The sequence below is a fragment of the Gadus chalcogrammus genome, chromosome 23 (genome assembly GCF_026213295.1).
Source record: "Gadus chalcogrammus isolate NIFS_2021 chromosome 23, NIFS_Gcha_1.0, whole genome shotgun sequence".
NCBI lineage: Eukaryota > Metazoa > Chordata > Actinopteri > Gadiformes > Gadidae > Gadus > Gadus chalcogrammus.
In genome coordinates, this window is record NC_079434.1 from 12,849,250 (window position 1) to 12,874,911 (window position 25,662).

Here is a 25,662-nt window from a genome sequence, read left to right on the forward strand (position 1 = left end):
ACTGTTGTTTTTTATTGGTCGCCATGAAAAAAAACATAAGGTGTAACACTGTTGTTTTTTATTGGTCGTCAGGAAAAAAAACATAAGGGGTAACACTGTTGTTTCTTATTGGTCGTCATGAAAAAAAACATAAGGGGTAACACTGTTGTTTTTTATTGTTCGTCATTGAAAAAAACAGAAGGGGTAACACTGTTGTTTTTTATTGGTCCGTCATGAAAAAAAAACAGAAGGGGTAACACTGTCGTTTTTTATCGGCGGGTCATGAAAAAAAACATAAGGGGTAACACTGTCGATAATCATCAAATAAAACATAGGGGGTAACACTGTCGTCTTTCTTTGGTTGTCATGAAATAAAAACATAAAGGGGTAACACCTGTCGTTTTTTATTGGTCGTCATGAAGAAAAACATAAGGGGTAACACTGTTGTTGTTTATTGGTCTTCATGAAAAAAAACATAGGGGGTAACACTGTTGTTTTTTATTGGTCGTCATGAAAAAAAAACATAAGGGGTAACTCTGTTGTTTTTTTTAAATGGTCGTCATGAAAAAAAAACAGAGGGGTAACACTGTTTTTTTTTATCGGCGGTCATGAAAAAAAACATAAGGGGTAACACTGTCGATAATCATCAAATAAAAACATAGGGGGTCACACTGTCGTCTTTCTTTGGTTGTCATGAAATAAAAACATAAGGGGTAACACTGTTGATTTTATTGGTCGTCATGAATAAAAACATAAGGGGTAACACTGTTGTTTTTTAATTGGTCGTCATGAAAAAAACATAAGGGGTAACACTGTTGTTTTTTATTGGTCTTCATGAAAAAAAACATAAGGGGTAACCCTGTTGTTTTTTATTGGTCATCATGAAAAAAAAAACATAAGGGGTAACACCTGTTTTTTATTGGGGCGTCATGAAAAAAAACATAAGGGGTAACACTGTTGTTTTTTAATGGTCGTCATGAAAAAAAACAGAGGGGGTAACACTGTCTTTTTTTATCGCGGTCATGAAAAAAAAACATAAGGGGTAACACTGTCGATAATCATCAAATAAAACATAGGGGGTCACACTGTCGTCTTTCTTTGGTTGTCATGAAATAAAAACATAAGGGTAACACTGTTGTTGTTTATTGGTCGTCATGAATAAAAACATAAGGGGTAACACTGTGTGTTTTAATATTGGTCCGTGCATGAAAAAAAAACATAAGGAGGGTAAGCACTAGTTGTTGTTTATTGGTCTCATGAAAAAAACATAAGGGGTTAACACTGTTGTTTCTTATTGGTCGTCGTGAAAAAAAAACATAAGGGGTTAACACGGTTGTTTTTTTAATTGGGTCGTCATGGAAAAAAAACAGAAGGGGTAACACTTGTTTTGTATTGGTCGTCATGAAAAACAACAGAAAGGGGTAACACTGTCTTTTTTTATCGGGCGGTCATGAAAAAAAACATAAAGGGGTAACACTGTCGATAATCATCAAATAAACATAGGGGGTAACACTGTCGTTCTTTCTTTGGTTGTCATGAAATAAAACATAAAGGGGTACACTGTCCGTTTTTTCTTGGTAGTCATGAAGAAAAACATAAGGGGTAACCTGTTGTTTTTTATTGGTCTTCATGAAAAAAACATAAGGGGTAACACTGTTGTTTTTTATTGGTCGTCATGAAAAAAACATAAGGGGTAACACTGTCTTTTTTTATCGGCGGTCATGAAAAAAAACATAAGGGGTAACACTGTCGATAATCTCAAATAAAACATAGGGGGTCACACTGTCGTCTTTCTTTGGTTGTCATGAAATAAAACATAAGGGGTAACACTGTTGTTGTTTATTGGTCGTCATGAATAAAAACATAAGGGGTAACACTGTTGTTTTTATTGGTCGTCATGAAAAAAAACATAAGGGGTAACACTGTTGTTGTTTATTGGTCTTCATGAAAAAACATAAGGGGTAACACTGTTGTTTTTCTTTGGTCGTCGTGAAAAAAACATAAGGGGTAACACTGTTGTTTTTTTGGTCGTCATGAAAAAAAACAGAAGGGGGGTAACACTTGTTTTTATTGGTCGTCATGAAAAAAAACAGAAGGGGTACACTGTCTTTTTTATCGGCGGTCATGAAAAAACATAAGGGGTAACACTGTCGATAATCATCAAATAAAACATAGGGGGTAACACTGTCGTCTTTCTTTGGTTGTCATGAAATAAAAACATAAAGGGGTAACACTGTCGTTTTTTATTGGTCGTCATGAAGAAAAACATAAGGGGTAACACTGTTGTTGTTATTGGTCTTCATGAAAAAAAAATAAGGGGTAACACTGTTGTTTTTTATTGGTCGTCATGAAAAAAAACATAAGGGGTAACCCTGTTGTTTTTTATTGGTCGTCATGAAAAAAAAACATAAGGGGTAACACTGTGTTTTTTTATTGGTCTTCATGAAAAAAAACATAAGGGGTAACTCTGTTGTTTTTTAATGGTCGTCATGAAAAAACAGAAGGGGTAACACTGTCTTTTTTTATCGGCGGTCGTGAAAAAAAACATAAGGGGTAACACAATCGATAATCATCATAAAACATAGGGGGCACACTGTCGTCTTTCTTTGGTTGTTCCATGAAATAAAAACTAAAGGGTAACACTGTCGTTTTTTATTGGTCGTCATGAAGAAAACATAAGTGTAACATGTTGGTTTTTTGTTTGGTCGTCATGAAAAAAACATAAAGGTGTAACATGTTGTTGTGTATTGGTCTTCAATGAAAAAAACATAAGGGTACACTGTTGTTTCTTACTGGTCGTCATGAAAAAACTAAGGGGTAACACTTTGTTTTTTAATGGGTCGTCAGAAAAAAAAACATAAGGGTACACTGTTGTTTTTTATTGTCTCATGAAAAAAAACATAAGGGGTACACTGTGGTTTTTTATTGGTCATCATGAAAAAAAACATGAAGGGGTAACAACTGTTGTTTTTTATGGTCGTCATGAAAAAAACATAAGGGGTAACACTGTCGTTTTTTCGGCCGCCATGAAAAAAACATCAGGGAAACTGTCGATAATCATCAATAAACATAGGGGTAACACTGTCGTTTTTCTTGGTCGTCATGAAATAAAAACATAGGGGTAACACTGTCGTTTTTTTTGGTCGTCATGAAGAAAACATAAGGGGTAACACTGTTGTTTTTATTGGTCTTCATGAAAAAAAACATAAGGGGTAACACTGTTGATTTTTATTGGTCGTCATGAATAAAAACATAAGGGTAACACTGTGTTTTTTATTGGTCGTCATGAAAAAAACATAAGGGGTAACACTGTTGTTGTTATTGGTCTTCATGAAAAAAACATAAGGGGTAACACTGTTGTTTCTTATTGGTCGCCATGAAAAAAACATAAGGGGTAACACTGTTGTTTTTTATTGGTCGTCATGAAAAAAACAGAAGGGGTAACACTGTCTTTTTTTACGCGGTCATGAAAAAAACCATAAGGGGTAACACTGTCGATAATCATCAATAAAACATAGGGGGTAACACTGTCGTCTTTCTTTGGTTGTCATGAATAAAAACATAAAGGGGTAACACTGTCGTTTTTTATTGGTCGTCATGAAGAAAAACATAAGGGGTAACACTCGTTTTTCTTTGATCATCATGAAAAAAAACATAAGGGGTAACACTGTTGTTTTTCTTTGGTCGTCATGAAAAAAACATAAGGGGTAACACTGTTGTTTTTTATTGGTCGTCATGAAAAAACCATAAGGGGTAACACTGTTGTTTTTCTTTGGTCGTCATGAAAAAAACATAAGGGGTAACAGTTGTTTTTTATTGGTCGTCATGAAAAAAACCATAAGGGGTAACACTGTTGTTGTTTTTTTGGTCGTCATGAAAAAACATAAGGGGTAACACTGTTGTTTTTTATTGGTCGTCATGAAAAAAACATAAGGGGTAACACTTGTTTTTTATTGGTCGTCATGAAAAAAAACATAAGGGGTAACACTGTTGTTTTTTATTGGTCGTCATGAAAAAAACATAAGGGGTAACACTGCCGTTTTTATCAAATGAAACATAAGGGGTAACACTGTTGTTTTTCTTTGGTCGTCATGAAAAACATAGGGGTAACACTGTTGGTTTTTATTGTTCGTCCTGAAAAGAACATAAGGGGTAACACTGCCGTTTTTATCAAATGAAACATAAGGGGTAACGCTTGTTTTTTATTGGTCGTCATGAAAAAAAACATAAGGGGTAACACTGTTGTTTTTTTATTGGTCGTCATGAAACATAAGGGGTAACACTGTTGTCTTTGTCAAATAAAATATGTTGTTTTTCTTTGGTCGTCATGAAAAAAACATGAGGGGTAACACTGTCTTTTTTCTTTGGTCGTCATGAAAAAAAACATGAGGGGTAACACTGTTGTTTTTCTTTGGTCGTCATGAAAAAAACATAAGGGGTAACACTTCGTTTTTTTTTGGTCGTCATGAAAAAAACCATAAGGGGTAACACTGTTGTTTTTCTTTGGTCGTCATGAAAAAAACATAAGGGTAACACTGTTGTTTATTTTATTGGTCGTCATGAAAAAACATAAGGGGTAACACTTGTTTTTTATTGGTCGTCATGAAAAAAAACAAAGGGGTAACACTGTTGTTTTTTATTGGTCGTCATGAAAAAAAACATAAGGGTAACACTGCCGTTTTATCAAATGAAACATAAGGGGTAACACTGTCGTTTTTCTTTGGTCGTCATGAAAAAAAACATAAGGGGTAACACTGTTGTTTTTCTTTGGTCGTCATGAAAAAACATAAGGGGTAACACTGTTGGTTTTTATTGTTCGTCCTGAAAAGAACATAAGGGGTAACACTGCCGTTTTTTTTAAATGAAACATAAGGGATAACGCTTGTTTTTATTGGTCGTCATGAAAAAAAACATAAGGGGTAACACTGTTGTTTTTTTATGGTCGTCATGAAAAGAACATAAGGGGTAACACTGTTGTCTTTGTCAAATAAAATATGTTGTCTTTCTTTGGTCGTCATGAAAAAAACATGAGGGGTAACCCTGCGTTCACACCAAAAGATGCATTTGCTGCCCGAACGCGTTGACGCCTGAGTTTTGCGGCGCGTCAAAGTTTTGCGGCGCGTCAAAGTTGAAATTTCAACTCGACAGCATTTGACGCGCCGCAAAATACGTGAACGCGCCCTTCGCCCGTCCCGCCGCAAATCAGATTTTGACGCGCCGCAAATCAAGTTTTGCTGCCCGTTTTCTCGGCAGCAAAACTCTACATTCACTTTGAATGGGATCACGACGCGCGTCAACTTTTTGCATCTTTTGGTGTGAACGCAGGGTAACACTGTCTTTTTTCTTTGGTCGTCATGAAAAAAACCCATAAGGGGTGACACTGCCGTTTTTATCAAATGAAACATAAGGGGTACCACTGTCGTTTTTTATTGGTCGTCATGAAAAAAACATAAGGGGTAACACTGCCGTTTTTATCAAATGAAACATAAGGGGTAACACTGTCGTTTTTCTTTGGTCGTCATGAAAAAAACATAAGGGGTAACACTGTTGTTTTTTTTGGTCGTCATGAAAAAACTAAGGGGTAACACTGTTGGTTTTTATTGTTCGTCCTGAAAAGAACATAAGGGGTAACACTGCCGTTTTTTTTAAATGAACATAAGGGATACGCTTGTTTTTTATTGGTCCGTCATGAAAAAAACATAAGGGGTAACACTGTTGTTTTTTTATTGGTCGTCATGAAAAGAATAAGGGGTAACACTGTTGTCTTTGTCAATAAAATGTTGTCTTTCTTTGGTCGTCATGAAAAAAACATGAGGGGTAACCCTGCGTTCACACCAAAAGATGCATTTGCTGCCCGAACGCGTTGACGCCTGAGTTTTGCGGCGCGTCAAAGTTTTGCGGCGCGTCAAAAGTTGAAATATTTCAACTCGAGCAGCATTTGACGCGCCGCAAAATACGTGAACGCGCCCTTCGCCCGTGCCCGCCGCAAATCAGATTTTGACGCGCCGCAAATCAAGTTTTGCTGCCCGTTTTCTCGGCAGCAAAACTCTACATTCACTTTGAATGGGATCACGACGCGCGTCAACTTTTTGCATCTTTTGGTGTGAACGCAGGGTAACACTGTCTTTTTTCTTTGGTCGTCATGAAAAAAACCCATAAGGGGTGACACTGCCGTTTTTATCAAATGAAACATAAGGGGTACCACTGTCGTATTTTATTGGTCGTCATGAAAAAAACCATAAGGGGTAACACTGCCGTTTTTATCAAATGAACATAAGGGTAACACTGTCGTTTTTCTTTGGTGGTCATGAAAAAAAACATAGGGGGTAACACTGTTGTTTTTTTATTGGGTAACACTGTTGTTTTTTATTGGTCGTCATGAAAAAAAACTTAAGGGGTAACACTGTTTTTTTATTGGCCGTCATGAAAAAAAACATAAGGGGTAACACTGTTGTTTTTTATTGGTCGTCATGAATAAAAACATGAGGGGTAACACTGTTGTTTTTATTGGTCGTCATGAAAAAAAAAACATTTGAAAAAAATATATATATATGTTGTTTTTCAAGTCATCATGGGGGAAAAAAACATAAGGGGTAAGGAGAGGTGGTCACCAAGGGGACAGGCTACGAAACAGATGTTCAAGAATGCTGGTAGGCCCGATACTGAGTAGACGTAACGACGAACTGGCGCCGGCTGATGGTCGATCCCCGGCTGAAGTAGGGAATGGTGATTGGTGATTGTCTGGTGTGTCAGGAGAAGGACCACTGGCGTCAAGTAGCCACTAGATGGAGGTATTGGACCGCGTAGCAGGACGCGGCGTGACATAACACGCCCCTCTACTTCCTACAACTTTTAATTAATTTAGGTTTGAACGAGTTCTCTCTAGAGCTGTCGGTCCGTTCTGGTCTAACATGGTGTACTCTGTAGAAGAGAACCCGGCCGTTCACTATGTAGTCTAGACGAAAGGGCTCATTTCTAGGATACGAAAACACATCAATTCATGTTTTCATGCTATAATTAAAACAATCATGAATATAATATTTAATTTCTGCCATGTCTGCGCAATAACCGTTTTAAAGGTCCCATGGCATGCTCGTTTAATGTATAATCATTAAAACGAGCCGTTTTAATGATTATACATATATTTCCTAGTCAATAGAAAAGGTTGCAGCTTTTTGTTCTTATTAGTTAATAAAATGTTCATATTCGAGTGTATAAGAAAAACTGGTAAACGGCTCCAAAATAATTATTAGCGATTAATTATGGTAAGGGAGTAAGGTCAAAGAAACAATTTACAACCACCAAAAAACGAACCTATATTTAATGTTGTTTAGTCTTTATTACGTCTCTGTAAGCCATACACAAATTCACACACACTTAAAATAAATGTTTTCCAATGGTTAATGACATCATCTTTGGTTGAATACAATTCAGCATTAAGTGTATATCTGGCATACTATGTCATTAGAAAAATACAAGAGAAGTAAAAGACAAGTGAACACTTAATGAATGTAGGCAAGCGCTGTGCGCTTCACACCGGAGGCTCTCACAGACACGTGTCCACCCCCCCCCCGCCCCCCCCCTCAGCCATCACTCAGGTGAGCTGTAGCGGCCGGCGAACAGGATGCTCTTGCTGGGGTTGTGGCGGATGAAGAAGAGGAAGGGGTGGTCGGCGACGAATTGGGGGGGTATCATCATGCAGCATCCCACCATCATGCGGCCAGCGGTGGCGGCGGCGGCCTCGGTGCCCTCCTCGTTGACCTCCACGAAGGCCTTGTGGACCACCGCGGACAGCACCAGGTCGTTGGCCGAGGACATGCCTATCGGAGAGGAGGAGGTGTTGAGGGGGTGTGGAGCTCTCTAGCACACTTGATACGGGGGCTGTGGGAGTGTTTCACTACCGCTGGCGCTGAACGAGTTTATCATTCACGACTGTGTGCTCAGGTGGTGCAGCCTCGGCAGTGGCAGCCGTTTATTCAATTGTTAGTTTTTTTACACAACTTTAATATAGTTAAATGTGTCTATTGTCGGATTTATTTATAAGTTATTATTTATATATATATACATACATTGCTTATAGTATCAAGCAAATATGATACTCCCTTTTTTTTCGTAAAGACGTAATACGGTCCCATCCAAAAGTGTATTTTAAGATATATAATACAATTGGATCACGCGATCCGGCTGTGTGGTCCCTACCAAGTCACTGAGGCCCTGGTCGAAGGCGTCCACCATGCCCATGCTGACCAGCAGGTCTTTCATGTCGTAGGTCTGCGTCATCTTGAATCGCGGCAGGCCCACATTGACTTCCCTCTGGCCCATCCTGTCTGGCTGGGTCCATTTCATGAAGGTCTCGTAGGTCAGCATCGCTTCCAGCTGAAGACAATTGGGGGTGGTGGTTGATTTGACTGTTAGCGTGTGGGGTCTGATTCCATTGCAAGTGAACCACCTGCTTTAGCTCGAATTCACTATGACATAAAAAAGATGATTGGCTCTCAGTTCGACGAGGAAGGGGAAGGGGAGGGAGATGTGTTTCTCCGGGTAACGATGACATTACAGTTCACTGCCACTTTAACACTGGTCGTTCTTTTTACTGCGTGTACCTCTGCACTGTTCCTACCTTCTCCAGGCCGGTGGTGCCGTCCTCAATTTCCATAGGGAGGCAGATCAGCATGCTGAGTTCTTTGCCTTCATAGGGCAGCTCCAGGATCTTTACCAACACATTCAGAGTACGGTATTAATCCCAAAGGAAACTGTTTATAGCAATTTCTCAAGATAGAAAATAGTAAGATATAAAATGATTGGATATCATACATTAACATTTTTTTTTAAATTTAATAAAATGTATGGAATCAGTGCCCAGTTGACATTGTAAGTTATTCTGAAACAAGAGGATGCATAAGTTTACAGATAATACAGAATGAGCTTGGTGCACCACAACCTAGCTAAACAATTAACACTGAATATTTGGCTGATAACCACTGATAGTTAAATAGTACAATGGGGTCACCTGGCAATTCGCCTCAGGAATGAAGCAAGAGGGAACCTTGCTTTGTGTACATCCATCTTCACTTTCTTAGTGTCATTCTGAGGGTAAAACAAGAACAATCAGGGGTTGCATTATAATATATATTTCTTATTTATAATATTAATAATGATATAAGGTATTGGGAGTGGCTACTGCAATGAAATTTATTCATGTGCATCATATGATTAAAGAAATGTATGTATTAATGCCATACATACATATCTATTAAAAGAACACATATTGCCGTGCTCACTGATTTTTCCTCAATGGATTCTAGCTGCTATTTTAAACCCTTGCAGACCCCCTAAACTAGAATGAACTACAACAAGAAAACAAATGTAAATGTTGGTTTTGTAGAGATTGAAAATGGTCGGGTTGTTGGTCCAAAGCAAAACTGTACGCAGCAATATGTGTGTACTGTCTCTGCTAATTTGATCCATAGTATGCGATCAAGGTAACCTGCATCCCGCGTTGCCATTTAAGGGAGTTTTCTGCTCCTCTTTGGATTGCTAAGGTTGGTTTCATAACTGTAGGGCTGCGTAGGCCTTTGGGACTGTAAACTGTAACTAAACACAGGTCAAACATATTTGACTTGACTAGTCTTGACGTTGCTCACCCGGTCCATGAATCTAATCTAAGTGTGGCTTGCCGTATGTCTCTTTCTAATCACTAGATGTGAAATGAACGTTTAGACAAAGCGCAATTATGTTTCTTAGATGTATGGAGATCAATTCTCTGTTCACCAAAATTATCCCTTTTTCACAGACACCTGAAGTTTTTTATCAAGGACGGATTAACATGACCACATGGGTCCCTGGGACAAACCAGCCAATACCACACGCAAAACACACACAGTAAACCGAATTTGGTTGCAATAACTCATGCAATCCACAATCCACACAGCCGGAGAGGAAAGAGAAAGAGAAAAAGATGAAAGAGTGAAAGAGAGAGAGAGAGAGAGAAAGAGAAAGAGAAGAAGAAGAGAAGAGAGAGAGAGAGGAGAGAGAGAGAGAGAGAGAGAGAGAGAGAGAGAGAGAGAGAGAGAGAGAGAGAGAGAGAGAGAGAGAGAGAGAGAGAGAGAGAGAGAGAGAAAAGAGAGAGGGAGAGAGAGAGAGAGAGAGAGAGAGAGAGAGAGAGAGGAGATGAGTGTGGTGAGTAAGGGTTACCCCCCTCCCCATGCATAATGATGTAAAATAATTAAAAGACTGACTATCAGAAGCCAGGATGCCACAAGTTGGAGGGAGGGGGGAGAGAAAAGAGAGGAAGCTGCAACGGTACGATATATGCAGCATTCTTAGAGAAGTATCCTCATAGAGGCAGTCTTGGATCCAATTGAAACGAGTACACTTACATTGTTTGATATAAGACAGTGGGGGGGGGAGGGAGGGAGAGAGAGAGGAGAGAGAGAGAGAGAGAGAGAGAGAGAGAGAGATTATCTAACCCCGCGGCTGCGGGGCAATGCATAGTGCCAGCCGCTCGCCTTAACGGCAGAACATGGAATCTGTCAGGTTAATATCATGACTTTTAAAAGCACTACTGACTTCCTCTAAACGAATTAAACGAGTCAAAATGTTGAGATGGATGGTATTTGTTGCCAACCAGGGCAGTATCTTTAGAGTCTTTTTCTTTCTTTCTTTTACTCTATGCCTGACCGGACCCGCTTAGCAACACGGTTTCTCCATTTTCACTGTGAAATTGACGGTGGACCACTACGACATTAACGTTCCGTCACGATATTCTTTTTAAATGACCAAGAGAATGATTTGGAATTTTTTTAATAAAAATAAATGAAGAATAATATATATATCAAGGCCCCCCCCCATTCGCCAGGGCACTGGACATGTGCCCTCTTTGCCCATGCGAAAATCCGTCATTGCTTGTTATGCAAAGAAATTTAACAAAGGTTCCACATCTCTGACTCAAATCCCCAACCGGACACTATAACGTTTCCCAGGCATGAGGGCTGGCTGTTGCAAGTCATAGCCGCAATCTGCACCATTAGGTTGAGTTGTGGTGGGTGCCAGTGCCAAGATGGCAGTGGTGAACTGGCCCACCCTTGCTCCGGTCCTTGCACGCGCTACCTTGTTCAGTTGAAGGCAGTCTCCTTGGTGCTTCCCTCCTTGAACTGCTTGTCCCACTTTCCCTTGAAGTAGATGGCGTTGACCAGCACCAACCTGGTCAGCGAGTCAACCACACCAGGTACCAACAGTTCGTGATTTTATCTAGGTGAAAAAAGACAAAGAAGTAAAAGAAGGAAGAAAATGCAGCATTTTTGGTGGAAACTTCCAATTGAATGTGTAAGGTCGCAATGTGTAGAATGAACCCCTCCCAGTGAGTATACTGGGACGTTCAGAATTCTAAAACTCAATGACAGGGGTTCTGTTCACTCACTGGATTGGAAAACTGAGTGATGCAAACTAGCAAAGCTCAGGCTGCTGGGTAGGAGGGATTTTTTATTTTATATCAGGTATAACATAAACATTATTGAAACCAACCATTGATAACATTGTCAGGGTAGCTTAAGCCATACCTGCCCACTAGTGGGAATGTAACACATCAATTTGGCATGTGTGTGTTTGTGTCCAACCTTGTGTCTGTTTCTCCACCCAGGTGTTTATCTCCACCCTGGCCTCCATCTGCCTTGGCTTTGAAGTCCACAGACTGGAGGTCTGCCTGTAGTACTTCCTGGTTTCCAAGCAGGAACCCTGGAAACATTCAACCAATCCCCCAGATGAGCATACAATAATTTACATAATACCTATAAATGGAGGATAAATAGGTCCTGGTCATGTATGGAAAGTCACATGATGCGATGATAGGCCCCTCATTTTTTCTTTTATTGACGTATTCAATGCCATCATTCATCAATGATGGCCCTTCAGTGCTGGGCAACAATTAATTATGATCATTTATCGTCTCTGAGTTGTGTCTGGACCTTCACATAGTGCATGAATATGCGACGTAAAACCGGTGTACCCAGTCTTTTTGAGTGTTAATTAATTACGAGTAGAAAAATACCTACCATACCTTGAATTACTGTACAGAAAAGAAGAATAGAACTGCAATTCTGAGATTTAATCCTCCCTTAACAAACTGGTAGGTCTTCTCTCCATACAGCCTTTGGCCATACTGAGGGAGTACACAGCGCGTCTGGCTTGTTCAGCTCGCTCAGCAGGTTGGAGAAGCTGGCGTTGATGTCCCTCTTCGCCCTTCTGATGTTGCAGCGCCTACATCGTACAGAGTATGTGTGGGGGAGGGGAGGGGAGGGGGAGAAACACAACGTAAGACAACTGTCTGAAGAGATTGACGCTTCCCCTGTCCACCAGCAAGATCATGTACAGCCTGCGTTCCCCCACCCTAATGCTCACACAAAACAGACTAGAACGTAGTAAGTAGCAGCAAAGAAATGTACTGCTACTGCCATGTACTTTGATAGAGCCCACATAGGCAAGGCACAGTCAAACATTTGCTAGCCTTGAGGAAAATGACAGAGAGGGAAATTGTAGAAATATGTAAATATATGTCAATATATTATTAGAAGAGGTATGGCATGATAAACATCTTGCTTTGTACATTTCTAGAGGCAGGAGCATTAGGTGAGTCTGAAGTCTTCACCAGCTCAATCGGTCTAGCAATAACAACGATTAGCGCTTCAAGTATTTTTCTTACAGAAACAGCAAGAAAGAAACAGTCAAACACAGCATACACACTCAACAAGTCCCGCATTGGGAATGAAGGCATCCCATTAGTAAAGAAGCAGCCATGTCACACAGCATCCCATCACATCTCAGTCATAACCAGGCCTGCATTAACCTGCCATTGGGCCCTGGGGCTAAGAGGTTTTTTAGGCCCCCTGATAGGGGGTCTTACAATGAAGATGTGTCAATTATTTTCCGCCATTTTGCGTTGTCGGGGGGGGGGGGGGGGGGGGTGCCCGCTAGTGGCCCCCTTTTTCTTGGCTCATGAAAGGCCTTCGATCTTTGTAAGCCCCAAAGAAAAAAATCACATTGTCTTGGGTCTAAGCCAATCGGGGGCATCATGAGCCAGTATTAAAAAATAAAAATAAATAAATAAACATTACTGAAGCTCATGTAGGGCGAATTTGCTCTTTCCTGGTTCACATCCTACCTGACGAACCGCACCTATCAAGTGACATGGAATGGCTCCTTGTCCAAACCTTGTACGCTTGAAACTGGTGTTCCCTCAAGGCTCTGTACTGGGGCCTCTTTTGTTCTCCCTCTTTACCAGATCTCTGGGCTTGGTAATTGCATCACAACGGCTTTTTCTATCACTGCTATGCTGACGACACTCAGCTATTTCTCTCTTTCCCCATCTGATTGCAACACGCATATCGGAATGTCTGGCGGACGTCAGCACCTGGAAAACTGCCCATCACCTGAGGCTTAACCTCAACAAAACCGAGCTCCTCCTAATCCCAGGGAAAGATTGCCCACACATGACTTACTGGTCACCGTCGAGAACATCACTGTATCTCCCTCTCCAACTGCCAGAAACCTCGGTGTGGTATTGGACAATCAGTTTATCCTGCACTGCAAATATCACTGCGGTCGCCCTATCCTGCAGATTTGCACTTTTCAACATCTGCAGAATCCGGCCCTTCCTCACAAGGGAAGCAGCTCAGCTTTTAGTCCAATCACTGGTCATCTCCCGCCTCGACTACTGCAACCCACTCCTGGCTGGACTTCCTGCCTCTGCGATTAAACCTTTGCAGCGCATCCAGAATGCGGCAGCACGCCTCGTGTTCAACCTACCGAAGTTCTCCCATGTGACCCCCCTCTTCCGGGACCTCCACTGGCTCCCTGTAGTAGCTCGCATCAAATTTAAGACGATGGTACTGGCATACAAGGCAGTCGATGGAACTGCCCCTGCCTACCTCCAAGCATTGCTAAAGCCACACACCCCAGCTCGATCCCTCCGCTCAACTACCTCAGCTGGACGCCTGGTACCGCCATCGCTAAGAGCTAGCAAGGCCGCTCAGCAAAGTCACAACTTTTCTCGGTTCTGGGACCTCAGGGGTGGAGCGAGCTCCCTGCCGCTCTCAGGACCGCAGAGTCGCTCACTATCTTCCAAAAAGGACTCAAGACTCACCTGTTCAGAGTCCACCTCGACACTGCATAGCCACCCTCCCCCTTCTGGCCACCATTGTACACTGTATTGTATTGTATTGTATTGTGTTGTATTGTATTGTACTTTAGCACTTAACTGTGTAGCAACTGCAGTAGCTGCTATCATGGTTGTAACACGGGGATTGGTTAGCCTAGAGATTGCTGTGCTTGCACTTGGTTCTATGAACATCCTATCTGTACCGACAGCAATATATTGTTTGACTATCTTATGACAAATGTACTGATTGTAAGTCGCTTTGGATAAAGCGTCCGCTAAATGCCCTAAATGTAAATATAAATGTAGGTGCTGGGGCTTCAGCCCAGGTAAGCCCGTGCTTTAAGGCGGCCTTGCTCAAAACATCCCAGAACATCTCCACTGGCTCTCTGGCCTCTTGACCTGCAGTTCAAAATACATCAGCCACCTGTTAGTGTAACTTAAGCTAGCTACAACATCCAAAATGGCCCCGTTTGAGGCTTTGGCTCCTGGTACCATCCTCTTGAGCAGAAACGGTGGCAGAAAGGTGGTGGGCGCCCTCTGCTGCATCTGCATCTGTGCCAGTGCTGGAAGAGCCTGCTGCTGGGGTCCCTCTGCCTCGGAGAGGGACCCCAGCAGCAGGCAGGGCAGCAGGCAGCGCACCTGGGGGGTTCGGCAGGTCACGAGGACTGTGGTCACGAGGACTGGGGAGGTCAGCTGTGTGTGTGTGTGTGTGTGTGTGTGTGTGTGTGTGTGTGTGTGTGTGTGTGTGTGTGTGTGTGTGTGTGTGTGTGTGTGTGTGTGTGTGTGAGACATAGATGAGGGTATTGGTTCCTCTCTCTCCTTCCAAACGGATACTGACGCCTGTATTGTCGCTCTCCCTTCCTCAGGCGGAGTTTGACTGCGTCAACAGCAAAAAAAAAAAGGAAATACCCTGTCAATAGGCTGTGGTGTGTTCAACCCTCAATGTTGGCGGACAGGTTAAGGACCAGGGCCGTCGTACTGCTGGTGTAAGGTGGACAGTTGTGGGGGGGCCAAGGCAGAGGGGGTCCCATGGGAATAAAAAAATAATAATCATCTTTAGAATTTTCTAACACCCCCTAGTGGCTAGGAGCCGCACACTGCGCTCAACGGCAAAATGCCGCCAGGCCACGTCCCAGAATTTGGGGACCAATGTAGGTCACTGGGTTTTACTCCATTCAACTCCTCGGGAGGATTCTGGTGACTCAAGGCCCCTCCTTGCATTCATCATAACATACGTTTCTCTGTCAGTCTTTCTTTTCTTTTTTACACATTTACATTAAGGCACACATGGCTTATTTTAGTACCGTCAACGGACGATAAGGAGAGGCAAGCTCTTTATGAAAACCAACTAGAAAGGAAACACGTCCATACACCAAGGTCTAACCCCATGATTGTGCTAGACACCTGAACTTTGTTAAAAAGTTTGACACGTGACTCGGCCACACGACTGTGGGTTCAGGTTGGAATCCAAGATTTATACAATTTACATTGCCCTAATGTGGGACACTGCCTAATCTGTCCCAGATTAGAGCAAACGCATTTTCTTGAGCAATTTTGCACATGGAGCACTAATATATGTGAAATGTCTTCTCTGAGTATGATACCTGAATATTTTTGCTTTTTTTGTTTTCAGTAGCCAACATCTTGAGGATTTCAGAATGGTATCAGGTGCGGGTCAAATGTAGTGGCTTAGTTTGGTAATATCGCACATAAATTGAAATTGCAAAAAGTGTCCCACATTAGGAGGACAACTCACCCTACACTAGCCACAGAATTTAAGGGCATTTGTGTGCGTGCGTGTATACCTCTGACATCTGTGTGGAGGTGTTCCCCCGTGCACCCAGCAGCACCATGGCCAGGGCCGAAGAGATGCTGAGAGGAGAGTAGAAGACATTGCCAGACTTGTTTCCCTCCGTGATCTTTTTGAACAACGCCAGGGTAAAGGTGGTGTTGGCCTCGGTCAAAGGGGTTGAGGATGCCATTGTGTCTGATACATAGAAAGAAACGTGAGAGAATAATGAAACATTAACTGTGTTGTATCCATTATGTGTCCGGAATTCACAAAATGCCCTGTAGGTCAAACATGAAATAGGACGAGGAACATAAAAAAACACATGATTTTGAACAGAGCGAAGTTTTCCTACCATTTACTAAAATAATAATAGGCTAATCAACTGTTGTCGGTCCGTTGATCACTCACGACCACAGAATATAGAGGAAACATGAGCGGTAGATCTTTCTATCTATTCGAACCGACTGCATTGCGTTGACCAGGGGCGGGCCGTACTATTAGGCAAACCAGGCATTTGCCTGGAGCCCCGGGCCCCATAGAAGGTTTTTGGGGCCCCCAATTTTATTTTATTTTTTTTTATTTTTTTTTTAAACTTTATTTTTCCCGATAAAACATTAAGAACAGTTTCTTATTTACAATATTGATCTGGTCAAGAGGGCCCCAATGCATATATTTTGTCCCCATATTTATTATTTTTATAAAAATCTCTTCACAATAGTAGCATCGGGATGTCTAATTATTACTCATGTTTTGACGATCTTTCCGTGTGCACCCCCCTTCAGTCTGCACTACATGGACTATTCCATGTACGCGCATCACGCTCATCATGCGTATGCGGAAATTATGTCAAATTCAAAACAGTAAGCGGTAAGAGAGAGAGAGAGAGAAATCGAGTGAGACATAAATCGAGTGAAACATGAAGCGATCGTACGAAAGCGGGTCACATAAAAAGAAAGACCAAAGGCAGGACTTTCTTTCAAAGCTGCCAAAGCTATCCAGCTGTTTTACAGCCACCGCAGTGGCAGCGGGACCGTCGGCGGATCAAGAGCAGCCGTCAACGTCGTTTGCTGTCACGTTACTGCTCCTTTCATTCCAAGTGGCTCTGGCTCAGCCAGCAGCGATGCTAATGACGTGTGTCAACAAACTGACGGAGATGATGCACAACTGGTAGTGAATATTTCTCACTCTCCTTCTTCCACTTTGGTTATTGAAATTTATGACAATAACGATAACAATGACTGCGAGACACATTTTCCTGTGGATGACCCAGCACTCTGGCCCAAGCTGCTGTGTCTTGGGCAGGTGCACACATATTCTTGTGGATGACCCAGCACTCTGGCCCAACGGCCGCAGATTCACAAAAGCATACTATTACATAGTAATGAAAAATGGTGAGAGGGTGAACAGGTCTTGGTTAGTCTACAGTGAAAGTGCAGACCGTGTTTTTTGCTTTTGTTGTTGCCTTTCTGGAAAACAAAAACAACTGAGTGAGGAAGGATTTAAAGACTAGAATAACCTTGCAATGCATCTAATCAACCATGAAAGGTCTGAAGAGCACAGGAAATATAGTGATAGCTGGACGCAGCTATCAGTGGGTTTCCAGTAGTGGTTTCCAGTAGCTCACAGCAGATAGCTGCTGTGAGCTACTGGAAACCCTCAGGTAAATGAGGACTTATGGTTAACAGTCAGTGTAATGTGTCAACATAACTAATCTTATTGTTTTGTATGTTATTCTCAATTTGTAAATAGATAATTAACATTTGCATGAAAGAAGGATAGTGACTTTTGTTCATCCCTTGTATGGAGTATCTCATTATGCGATATAAGGTACTGAGACCGGTAGATGCAGGGGCCCCCAAATGACTGTTCGCCTGGAGCCCCCAAAGGGCTAAGTTCGCCACTGGCGTTGACCGCAGTGCAGGGCTGATCTACGTCCTCCGCGCACCTTTCTCTGTTGATACGCCGCACCCTTTGCGTCTTTTTTTTGCGCGTGAAATTGTGACTGAAAGACGTGCGTTTTGGGAAAAGAAAATAAAGTGTTGGTTAAGGTCACTCTGGGAGCGTAAATAAATGCCTCAAACTAGTGCCAAGATGGCGAAAAGTTACCCAGAGAACTTCTCATAAATGGTCCTTTCCAAAAACTCTTCCAGTCTGTCTCCCTCCCACCTTCCATGTCTACTGTCTCTCTTGCCTCTCTGTGTTGGCTTTGGACCTTGTTGGAATTCAACTAGAACTTGTTGGTTTGGTGTTACTTAGCCTGTATTTTATTTATATTAGAAGTGCCTTTCGACTCGTAAGCACGGGAAGAACACTTCTATATAGGCATTCGTTTACTGAATATCTTAGTTTACTACTTAATCCATATGTAACAGTTACAAATATTTTAATTAGGATAATATAATACTTTAATTCTGATTTAACATTAATTCCATCTTGTTACTTTTTAATATCTGTCATTAGGCTAAATAAAGTCACGTTTGGCTACGAGCAGGGTCCAATTCTCGCAATATCAACCCTTAAGGTTTCTCATAATTTGACAGCCCTCCACAAAATAAAATGACAAGGTGTCTTAATGTAGTCTAGGCTATCAACCAATAAACAAATGATGAGGATGAGGATATGACACATTTTTACCTTTTGTTAAATTCCTTCTTTCTGGGACTGGGAATAAATTCAGAGGTCTTTGTTAAATGCATATCTATGGCAGCAGGTGTCTGACTGTGTCTTGAATGTCCTACGTCAACAACAGCCAATGGCTTTTATGTTATCCTTCCTTCAATTTGTTTATAATAAGTAAACGAGGACTGTTTTGTAAAAAAAAAAAATAGGTTATGGGTTGTCAAAAATGTTCGCCGCGCGCGTCCACTGATATTTTGCAGTCTCACTCAGCCAAAGTTGACAACCCTCAGTAAATGTTGAACCTATTCTAATCTAACGTTATTTGTCATGTATTCAAACTGCAACACACTTACTATAAACAATCCTAATAAAACATAATAAATAAACCTAACTTAAAAAGATTTAAAGTCATGGATTAGTCTTTCAACGGCATATAAACTACTTACCAATCAGTGTGTTCCTGTCCTTGACAAGCGATCAGTAAAGGTAAGAGAAGATTCTTTATAGATAATGTCGATGGTATTCGGAAACGCCCACAACCTTTTTTTCTCAAGCAGAAACAATCTTTGGCCAACGCCAACGCCAAGGAGCAAGGTGTAGGCCTATTTCCTGAATTGTCATTGGTTTTCGAGTTCTACGGCAAGCCGATTGGGGAAAATACATAGTTATAAGCTTACGCAGGTTTAAATAGCAATTGTTTGAAAGGATACTATACAATGCTTTATACTAGGACTATTCTATGTGTGCCAAATGCCTTCTTTTTTTTATATCCAAATACAATAGGCAGCTGTGCATCGTTTTACTTTTTAACATGTAGTGATTTGAGTTGTTGAAAAAAAGAGTTGAAAACTCAGAAAACCACTAATACAACTGGACGTCTATTCAGAATACAACAAGTTTAGTTTCTGAGTAGACCTTTGAATATAAAACATAGGTCATCGAACTCCACCTGAGGGGGAGAGCGACAGCACAGGCGTCAGCATCCGTTTGGAAAGGAGAGAGGAACAAATACTGTCATCTATATCTCACACACACACACACACACACACACACAGACAGACAGACAGACAGACAGACAGACAGACAGACAGACAGACAGACAGACAGACAGACAGACAGACAGACAGACAGACAGACAGACAGACAGACAGACAGACAGACAGACATTTCATAACATGATAATCAAGTCAACGATGAGAGATAATGCAGGAGATACACATTCGTTAAAATTGTAAATGCATGATCAACAGTGAAATACACGTGATGTTGAATTAGGGTTAAGGATTGGAAAGTGAATTTTGGACAACAATGGACTTGATGAAGCTTTGGGGCTACTCTTCTCTGGAAATTATACTCCCTTCTTTGGAAATTATACTGGGTCAAGAGTCTCCTGGATTGTGATTATTATAACATTCCTGAGGCACAAATCATGTCAAAGAACGCAAAGTAATTGTACTGTAACAACAAAAGCCTTTTTATTTATAGTTCATACTTTGGGAATGTGAAAATGTCCCCCCCTGCCCCTCCCCCCAGAGGCAAACACATAAGATATACAAATCTCCGGGAGCATCACTTGTCTTTTCGCCCTTGTGCGGCCTGTGCTACAGGTCTGTAATGGACTACGATCTGAACTAAGATGAAGCAGTTGATGACTAGGAAGAGCAGTCCGGCCAACCAGATGGCCAGGAATGTGTTGTGACCTTTGAACTCCAGGAAGTAGGCGGGGCCCAACCAAGCACCCTTGCAAAGGGAGAGAACATGTGTAACTTTGACTGAGTGACTGAATCACATAGGAGTTGATACTGTGTTTTTCTGTATCAAAGTGTATGAGTGCACCGCAAAAAGAAAATAAAAAAATTGACATCGATAGCTTTGCAATTCAAAAACATTGTCATAATAATTACATTGATCCAAATGTACAAAAGGATAAAAAAATATCCACATATCTTTTTGGTCTTTAATGGGAAAAAGTTCATGTTACCTGTCCGGTGAACCAGAGAGCCAGCAGGGCCACTCCTTGCCATGTTGAGAGACTCAGGTTAGGGATCACCAGTGGGAGCAAGCACAGGTACCACAGGAAATACTGGAAAAACAAGGACAGAAACATAGCCAATCAAGCACCGGCACCCAAGCAGGAAGTAATGGAGGAACAAGGTTGGACCATCAGCCCACAAATGCAGCCCAACTCTACACATTGAAATGAACAAAGAAATGAATGAAACCAATTTTTTTTATTTTTTTTATACCACCTCAACCATATTTAAAAATCATTCTACCATAATAGAGTAATATTTATTGTCACAACATAAAGGGACATTTTTTCGTCGCATTGCCCTTTGTTTTTTACCCTTTGTGTTCTGTGCATTTACGCTCTGTACCTGCGAGGTGCAGACTTTGTTGAAGGAAACAAAGATGGCCGTGTGCAGGAAGCAGCAGAGCGCCAGGTCGCGGTGATGGACCCAGGACACCAGGAGGAGCAGCGCTAGCTGGGGCATGAAGGCTGCCAGGCCCAGCCACTGGCTCCACTCACTGTCTGCATGCAGAATGAAGAATTACTTTATTCCCGAATCCAAGTTCCATAGAAAGACAATATAATAGACGATGCAAATACAAGGTCTACAATACATAGACATAACACAGCAGGGAGAAGCACCACCTGAGAAGCCACACCTAGAAGGGTTGCTTAGGCAGGGAAAACGATTTTAGTTGTCAAGTCCTTGGCAATGCAGTAGTAGGGGAATATAAGCAACCACAATCCCGTTATCATATTATGAAAAATATGGAAGTTCCCTGCTATAAGGGGCATATTCAAATAAAAATGATACTTATTTTTCAGTTCCCTGCTATAAGTGGCATATTAAAATAAAAATTATACTTATTTTCCAGTTTCACACACAGCTCAACTAGTGCTGCATTGGAGTTGAGTGATGGCTAGATGGATGGGAGGATACCAACCTGCAGTGAGATAGAGCATGTAAAAGTATGGGGAGAAGTTGTGCCTGATGTCCCTCCTGGTCAGGTGGTAGAGGTAGGTCTCATGGAGGAAGTCCCAGCCGTACCTTAACATAAAGGGACGAGACAGACAGGGGAGGGTGTTGGTGTTACCACTGAAGGTGTCTGAGGTGACCCTTCATGTTTCATTCAATTTAGATTTAAAAAGGTTCTTGTGGCATACAGCTGAACAGACTTGGCAGAAATTGAATATAATATTCATGGTTGTTTTAATTATCGCACGGAAATATGAATTGATGTGTTTTCGTCACCTAGGAATGAGCACTTTACATATACATAGAGAACTATTCTACAGAATACTCCATGTTAGACCAGAACGGACCGACAGCTCTAGAGAGAACTCGTTCAAGACCTATTTGTGTTTATTTTTTAGTACCGTTGTTTAAGAGCATGATAATGTTGTGATGTTGTCTATAAAATGTGCCACTCTGTTTCAATACACTACAAAGATCTGAGACGCTAAACCCTCTTTGGAGGATACTAAATACCGTTCTAACCAAACTCAAATTTCAAAATATCTTTTAAGGAGGTGACCCACATGTGATAGAAGAGTGCGCCAAGCCCAAAGAACACGATGGCTGCCACCACGGCGAACAGCAGCAGCTCTCCGTTCAGGAAGCTACGGAGGAACCCCCACAGACTGCTCCCCCAACCCCGGCGCTGCGGGTGCACTGCCTCCCTCCCCCCACCAGGGGTCACCTGCGTGCGGAGGGCCAGGGCGATGGGCAGAGCGTATGTGACCGGGTAGATCTTCATGTGGACCGACAGGCCGTACAGCGCTGCTGCCCACGTCAGACGACGGCCTTTAAAACAAAAAATGGACGCTTTTTATGGATCAGGAAAAATAAATATAAATATGAATAGACATAAGAGTCAGTATCTATTGACATAGAAATACATTATATTAAACCAGTCTATATAAAAAATTCATTTTCTTCGTTTTTAAGTAAGCCGTAAAAACAATGATACAAGGGATTTGGTTTGGTGCACTGTGCTGAAAGGCCCAATAAACGCACACTAGGGCAGCATCGTATAGCAGTAGGTATAGTTTCATCTACTTTTACTTTACTGTAAGTGCAAGTTACAATGCCTCACTCCTTAAATATTCCAAAACAATCCAGTACATCCAAACATAAATCCTACAGCAAGATGTAGGCTATAGTACTGGACATCCCTTGGTAAAACTAGTCCAGCATTATCAATGTACATCACAATTCATTGTTCATATTCATCAGAACTCCTCCACAATGTATGTATTCTGCAGACCACTCTAGAACTTGTTCGCCGTTGTTGTGTCTGGCTGTGAGTGCGTGCATGCTGCTATGCGTAGGCTGAATCGCATCAAGACAAATCTGATTGGCCAATCAGCTAACCAATCCATCCTGGGCAGTGTTCCTACAAAGCTCTTGCCTTTTGACATATGCACAGAGCTGAAATCTATTTACATTTTTAGCGTGTCAATTTGTTTGAAATGACATGAAATTAATTTTGTTGTATGTACTGTTGTATATGTTTAATAAACAATACACACAATGAAGAAATGTTTAAGAGTACATCTTTCTCATACACACACACACACACACACACACACACACACACACACACACACACACACACACACACACACACACACACACACACACACACACACACACACACACACACACACACACACACACACACACACACACACACACACACGTTATGTCTTTTTCACTGATCCAAGCACTGCAGTACAAAAATGTGGACTAGCTATGTTAAAGCACTAGCTTTTAGTCACACTAAAATCAAGCTAGCTAGACTAGCTAGCCAGGACAAAGGCTTTTAGTCACTCACACATCGCACGCACGCGCGCACACGCACACGCACACACACACACACGTTATGTCTTTTTCACTGATCCAAGCACTGCAGTACAAAAATGTGGACTAGCTATGTTAAAGCACTAGCTTTTAGTCACACTAAAATCAAGCTAGCTAGACTAGCTAGCCAGGACAAAGGCTTTTAGTCACGCACGCACGCACGCACGCACGCGCACGCACACACACACACACACACACACACACACACACACACACACACACACACACACACACACACACACACACACACACACACACACACACACACACACACACACACACACACACACACACACACACACACGTTATGTCTTTTTCACTGATCCAAGCACTGCAGTACAAAAATGTGAAGTAACTTGTAATTTGAGTAACTTTGTAGCAAAGTACTTTTTTACTCTTAGGTTTTCCAATTGGAACATTTACTTTTAGTGGGTAGATTTTGAAGGAAGTAATTGTACTTTAACTTGAGTATAGTTTTTCAGTACTCTACCCACCACTGGTTAAACTGTGGACTTGGTGTAAACAATTCGACTTTGATGGTGTGAACTCAACCATGTCTTCCATTTACGGTATGCAAGTCAACAACAGGTTGTCTCTGAGTCCAACCCACCTTCTAGACACAGCAGTGTACACAGTACTAGGGCCGTCAGTATGGACTCGGCATTGCCCCGGCTGGAGACACCCATGGGCAAGGGGTTGAGAAGCCACAGGGAGCAGACACGACACGCAACCTGGTCACAGATCAAAAATAAAATAACAAAGAGTTGGTTGTTCCCTCTCATCATTCAGAAAGATCCTGATTGATGAGATTCTTCTCATCATTCATCATGATTCTTCTAGTAAAAGCCCTTTGTGGCTGTGGCTGTGTAAAGTAGCGTACTACACAAAAATCACCTTGCTTGACCACGGCGAACCAACTTAAATTACAGATGTTCTGATACTCTTTTTATTTCCGATTCTGATTCCGGAACTCGCCCGATACCGAGTATATACCGCTACAGCATCGAGCATTAACTACTAATAGCACTTTTTCTAATTGAAGGGTTATGTATCAAGTTATTTCTGATACTGGTATCGTTATCTGAACAACTCTTATTTAAACTGACCTCTGAGCTGATCCCCCGCAGGCAGAGGTACTGGTAGATGAGCAAGCCAGTCAGCACATCACAGAGGATGAAGAGGATCTTCCCGAACGTGAAGTTCAGGTAGATGTTGGGAGTGAGAATCCAGGCCAGGACAGGAGTGTAACGGTATGTTGATCTGTTGTATGGCGACTCGCCCTGTGTGAAAAACACAACAGCAGCACTGAACACGACACAAACACATTATGTACAGCAAAAGCCATTATCAATTGTGTCATTATTGTGGTGGCAACTACGTTGGTTGTAAGATGTATGTGTATCAATGTATAGTGGTATTTGTATTTTATGAATTGCCATCTGTATTGTATTGTGGTTTTATGATATTGAAAACTGTATTGCGTTATTAGGTGTATTTTATTGTATTTTCATATCGGTCATGTATTGTGGTTCTATGATTCGATTTTCGTTCTATTTTAATACATGTCAAATCAGACAGTTGAAAATGATCAATACCCCTGTTGGAACTGTGTTGATTTGCACAGTCCATGTCAAATCAAATTCAAACATTTGATAGATCAAACCCCTTTGGTACCTTGCATCTGAAAATAATGACTTTTCCGAGTCACATGTAGCATAACTGATACACTACAACCACACATACCGATATACAAGATGAGAGATGACAAGTCTGCTTATGTTGATGAGGATACCTGAGTGATGAACCTCGCAGCATCGGTAAACACGTGATAGTCGATGTCTGTGTATTTCACCTCCATGGTTCTGTCCTGGTAGTCGCCATAAATGACCAAAGCGAGTCGTATAATAAAAGAAGCGGGGAAAAGGAAATGTTTCTTTGTAATCCATGATGTATACCATTCCATCTTTACAGCAGGTTATACGATTTATGGTTCAAATTGAACTAGAAACAGCAATGCGAAGTAGTGGATGCTGGATGAATGTCCGATTATGTTTTCCTTTTCTATAAACTTCATTTTAAGCAATGATTAAATTTACATTTACGGAGACTGTCATAAAATTTTGTAAGAGCGTCTTCAAGTTTCGGTGCAAGCATATTGATGGTTGAACCTGGAACCCGGAAATGCGATACGGTTTTTATGTGACGTAGAGGGTTGCCAGGTTTATCCTAAATCCGCAAGTTATTCA

At 41.6% G+C, this 25,662-nt stretch overlaps 1 pseudogene; it reads right to left on the minus strand.

The window, feature by feature from the left end:
• Positions 1 to 7,313: 7,313 nt before the first annotated feature.
• On the minus strand, positions 7,314 to 25,654 carry LOC130377091 (leukocyte elastase inhibitor-like; annotated as a pseudogene).
• Between the last annotated feature and the right edge of the window lie 8 nt (positions 25,655 to 25,662).